The following is a 6,000-nucleotide window of genomic DNA, read 5'->3' as shown; positions in this document are numbered from 1 at the left end:
ATGAAAATAATTTTTATTATCCCGTGTGTGCGTGGGTTTTTCCGGGTGTTCCGTTTTCCTCCCACATTCCAAAGATGAGTAGGTTAGGTGGATTGGCTATGCTAAATTGTCCCTTGGTGTCCAAAATTGCCCTTAGTGTTGGGTGGGGTTACTGGGTAATGGGGATAGGATGGAGGTGTGGGCTTGAGTAGGGTGCTCTTTCCAAGAGCTGGTGCGGACTCGATGGGCCGACTGGTCTCCTTCTGCACTGTAAATTCTATAAGACCACAACATAAAACTAAACGAACTACAATAATGGCTACACACAGTACATCTCAATTAACGCCATTCCACGTCGACCTACGTCCTTAAAGTCTGAAACTGTCTCGTTAACGAAAACAACATCGAAAAAGGGACACCAGTACCAGCCCAATGCAGCAAATAGTTATTATACACCATCTTTGCCTTTATTTGTGGATGTCTTTTTAATAATAATAATAATCTTTACTGTCACAAGTAGGTTTACATTAACACTGCAATGATGTTTCTGTGAAAAGTCCCCAGTCACCACATTCCGGCACCTGTTCGGGTACACAGATGGAGAATTCAGAATGTCCAAATGATCTAACAGCACGTCTTTTGGGACTTGTGGGTGGAAACCGGAGCACCCGGAAGAAACCCACGCAGACACAGGGAGAACGTGCAGACAGTGACCCAAGCCGGGAATCGCACCTGGGATACGCGCTGTGAAACAACGGTGGTAACCACTATACTATTTTCTGGTTCAGCATAGAATTTTAGAGGTTTTCATAACAGCCACATCTCTAGCTGGAAGCTTGGTTCCGTCTGTCCGTGGCTATGATCTGAAGCTCTCATCAACTGTGTTTCTCCCACTGCACGACAGAACTGACCCTGTCACTGATATATCCTTAATTCATTTTGATGTTAACCTATCAAAACAACTGACCTCAGAAATTATGCATATAAATATGACACGCATTCTTATGTGTCCAGTTTGAAATGCCATCTTCGGTAGTTTTTTTTATCAATGTTTTTTAATGGGTTTATGAACAAAGTAATTTACCGTTATGTACACAGGATAAGAAACATATATATATACACACATATAAAAAGAGAAGGGCACACCCAAACATACCAAAGAAAACAAAATAGTAAATAGTTAAAAAAATACAATAAAAAATAAAATAGAATAACTGGTAGGGTATTGTGCACTACCTCAATAGCAGCAACTCTGTACAACTGGCAAAATAATTTACAACCTATAAGTAGGCGAATGTTTGCGGTGGGGTGGGGGGGGGGGGATTTGGGGGGGGGGAAGGGAGGGGATGGAGACTTGGGAGATAAGTATACATTTGGGTGCTGGAGGAATAATCACAGTGGGCAATACTCGAATGGGTTTGGTGTTTTTGCCGCTTGCTTCTCCCAGACGGAGCTCACTGCCATCTCCCGCTCACGTCCGCTTCTGCCATTCCTCCCGTCTTTTGTCGTCATTCTCCTTGTTCCTTACTCCTGGAGATGCCATGTTCGTGATTATATCCCGCGCCTTCCTTCCGGCTCTCATTTCCCTGCCTCCCCTCACCTCTCTGGTTCTCCTCTCCTGTTCCCTATCTCTTCCCTCTGTCCCCCTCCCCCTCCCGTGGTTCGCCTTTCTTCCCTCTTAGGTTTAGCTGTCCCCCCCCCCCCCCCCCCCTCCCGGTCTATCTCTCCCTTTCATGCTTTGGTTACTTTCCCCTGATTCTTGGCTACCTGGCTACTCTTCCTCTTGTTCGTGGCCACAAACAGGACCCGGATCAATTGCGTGAATGGCTCCCACGTTCTGTGGAATCCGTCGTCTGACCCCCAGATGGCGAATTTGATTTTCTCCATTTGGAGAGATTCCAAGAGATCGGAGAGCCAGTCTGCAGCTTTGGGTGGTGCTGCTGACCGTCAGCCTGAACATGATTCTACGGCAGTTGATCAGGAAGGCAAAGACAAGGGCATCCACCCTCCTCCCCAGGAATAGATCTGGCTAGTCCGAAACCCCGAAAACCGCCACTTTCGGGCCTGGCTGCACCCTCATCCCCACCACTTTGGACATTGCATCGAAGAAGCCTGTCCAGTATCCTGCAAGTCTGGGGCAAGACCAGAAAATGTTGGCGTGGTTGGCCGGGCCTCCTTGGCACTATTCACATCTTTCCTCCACTTCCGGGAAGAACCTACTAATACAGCTACTTGTTAAGTGGGCTCATTGTACCACTTTTAGCTGTGTCAGGTTGAGCCTTGCGCACGTGGCGGTGGAGTTGACTATGCAGTGCTTCGTTCCAGAATCCCCACCCTATCTGAATCCCCAGGTGTTCCTCCCATTTCTTTCTTGTTACGTCCACTACGATGTCGGCCCTTTCTATCAGTCGGTCATACGCGACATTACTGTTTTCTTTGTCTAGTATGCTTGCGCCAGTAGTTCTTCCAGTATTGTCTGTTGTGGCAGTTGTGGGTATGTCCTTGTCTCCTTTCGTAAGAAGTTTTTGAGCTGTAGATACCTTAGCTTGTTCCCCCTGGCTAGCTGGAATTTCTCTGTCAGTTCGCCCAGTGTTGCGATCCTGCCATCCGTATGTAGGTCCCTGACTGTCAGTGTCCCGCCATCCTGCCCCCACCACTTGAAGGTGGCATCAGTCAGTGCTGGTGTGAACCTATGGTTGTTGCAGATGGGAGCTTTGTCCGACATTTGGGTCAGGCAAAATTGCTGCTGTAGTTGGTTCCAGGCTTTCACCACTGGGCTGCTGGAGTGTATTTTTGGGTGGGGATGGGAGTGCTGCCGTGGCAAGGGCCCGGAGGGAGGTTCCCATGCAAGAGGCCTCTTCTGCGTGCACCCACTCGGCTTCTGGCTCCTTCATCCATCCCCTTATTTGCTCGGCCGTTGCCCCCCAGTGGTCGAATTGTAGGTTTGGGAGAGCTAGCCCCCCCTGGATTTTGTTTTTTGTAGGGCCTGATTTGGGATTCTAGCATTCCCCCCCCCCCCCCCCCCCATTACGAACGCCATGATTAGTTTGTCCAATGCTTTGAAAAAGGCCTTGGGGATGTAGATCGGAATGGATCTAAGTACGAAGAGGTACCTGGGCAGTATGGTCATTTTGATCATCTGGACTCTCCCCGCGAGGGAGAGTGGGAGTGTTCCATCTTTGCAGGTCCTTTTTTAATTCCTCCGTCAGACTGGTGAGGTTCCATTTTCAGTCATGGGCTATTTGGATCTCCAGGTAGGGGAATTTGTGTCGGGCTTGTTTAAACCGCAGTCCCGTTAGTGCTGCCCCCCCCCCCCCACCTCCCTACTTGTGGGTGTACCAGGAAGATCTCACTTTTGCTCATGTTGAGTTTGTAGCCCAAGAAGGCGCCAAACTCTTTCAGGAGCGCGATGATTCTGTCCATGCTGCTCTGTGGGTCCGAAATGTAGAGGAGCATGTCATCTGCATAGAGTGAGACTCTGTGCGCCCTGCCTCTCCTTTCTATCCCCCTCCAGCTTTGTGCTGCTCTGAGCGCGATTGCTAGTGGTTCAATCGCTAGAGCGAACAGCAGTGGGGCCTGTGGGCAACCTTGCCTGGTGTCCCTGTGCAGGGGGAAGTATCGGGAGTTGGTATTGTTGGTCCATACGCTCGGCATGGGAGCGTTGTATAGGAGCTTTACCCAGGAGGTAACCTTCTGTAGTTTTGATAGCTGAGATTCTCTATTCTATTATTCCCCACTTCACTTGACAAAATATCTGTTTACCCAATTGCTAAGCTAATTCGCATATCAGAAACCCCTCACGGCACCTGAATGCTTATCAACTAACTATTTTCATCCAAGATATTTAATTTGTTTTTCCAATTAAGGAGCAGTTAGTGTGCCCAATCCATCTAAACTCCATAATTTTGGGTTGTGGGTGCGAAACGCATGCAGAGACGGGAAGAATATTAAAACTCCGCACGGACAGTGACCTGCGGCCAGGATTGAACCCAGGTCCTCAGCGTCGTAGGCAGCAGAGATAACCACTGCGCCACAATGCTCTTTTGCATCCCACATTTAATCTTTGTTTTATCCAACCTTTCTGACACTCCCCAGGGATCTCCACCACTCCAAGGCACAATAGATTAATTGGTTTAATCTTGTTGAATGCAGCTTCAGTGACACTCAAGAAGTTTAACAACCTCTGCAAAATAGCATCCCGCTTGATTGACAGCTCTATAGGGAAATTGATGTCAAACAATTACTTTTAGTTTAGTTTATGCACACAATATATTGATTAACGTAATATGATATGTTTCAGATGTAACCAAGAGAGGAGTGCAGCACTTACCATCATGTGACTCTGTTTCTCATCACTTCACAGAGAAATGTCCAGAATATATGGGACACACTAAGGAGTTGAACAACTGCAGAAGAGACTCCTGTTGTGCGTATTGCCACTTCAATTAGCCAGATTGAAGCATAAAATCATAGAATCCATACAGTGCAGAAGGAGACCTTTTACATGATTATCACTCCAGTATGTGGGTTAACTGAATGTATCAGGTTTCTTTATAACCTTCCGTGTGACGCACTCATTATTGTATGTACTTACATTTCACACACACTGTACCCCACTTACGTGCCGCCTACTTTGTAATCTTTTGCATTTTCTGGGGTAATCTTCTGCAGTAGGTTTTTACAGTTTTATTGTTAGAAGCAACTTACATTCTATATATTTATTGAAAAGCAAAGCAACTATTTAAAAGTACGAAAAACAGAAAGAAGAAATACAGCCACAAAATGACAATGGCAGAAAACAAGTCACCGAGAGAGGTCTAATTTAATAGAAACTTCAACTAAGTCGCCCCAAATTGTGAGACAATGTGCCCAAGATATCATTCATGAGAGTATGAAAACACATTTCTACGATCTTAAACAAATGGTTAAAGACAATATTTTAAAAAAGCATTTCATTTTAGCAATACGTTGTTGAAGTAACACACATAAGCTGCAAAAAGGAGGATGTCCCCTACGTAATTTACATTTTTAAAGGACAGACAGGATGTAGTGCGAAGTGACATCATTCGATGATCTTCAACTAAGGGACCAGTTATAGATCACTCATATACACATTAAGAAAATTAGCATATGGACATGCCAAGATAAATGCCAGAGTGAATTGTCAGGGTGAAAGTGACTGCACTTCACATCAAGGCAGCATTTGTTCGAGTATGGCAACAAGAGGCCCGAGCAAAACCGAAGTTAATGGGATCTGGGAGAAAAATCTCCACCTGACTGGAGTCATGCCTAACGCAAAGGAAAATGGTTCTGCCTGTTGGAGGTCAGTCAGCTCAGTCCAGGGGCATCAGTGCAGGAGTTCCTAAGGGTACTGTCCTCGGCCCAACAATCTTCAGCTGCTTCATCAATGACCTTCCTTCCTATATAACGTCACATGCGGGGATGCTTGCTGATGCCTGCACAATGTTCAGCACCATTCGTGGCTTCTCAGAAAGCGAAGCAGTCCACGTGCAAGTGCAGCAAGACTGGGAAATATCTAGGCTTGGGTTGACCAGTGGCAAATAACATTCAATGGTAAAGCCAATACTGAATTCTCCACCATCGAAGAGGCTATCCTTGACCGGAAACTGAACTGGGATAGACAAATAAATACTTTGGCTACAAGAGCAAGTCAGAGGGTAGGAATCATGCGGCAAGTAACCCAACCCCTTGCTCCTGTTATGGGAGCGGCGTTTTGAGAACCCCAAAATGTATGATGGAGTTCAACCAACATCCCCGTTTAACTTCACACCCCTTACTTCAAAGATAACCACGAAAATAATACAACACTAAATAACCCCTCAAAATGATCCTTCAAACCTCCAAAAGACTTTACCTTTAACAACAGAAACACATCAGGTTAAATACATTACTATTATGAGTTTAAATCACCCAAATGATTCAGAGACAGTCTTTCATGGCAGATATCACAACAGATCCAGCTCACTGCAAACAACGACACACCCAAGCTCGTTTTCTTCT

The sequence above is a fragment of the Scyliorhinus canicula genome, chromosome 13, assembly GCF_902713615.1.
Source record: "Scyliorhinus canicula chromosome 13, sScyCan1.1, whole genome shotgun sequence".
Lineage (NCBI taxonomy): Eukaryota > Metazoa > Chordata > Chondrichthyes > Carcharhiniformes > Scyliorhinidae > Scyliorhinus > Scyliorhinus canicula.
The sequence above is the reverse complement of the archived record's forward strand: the minus strand, read 5'-3'. Positions refer to the sequence as shown.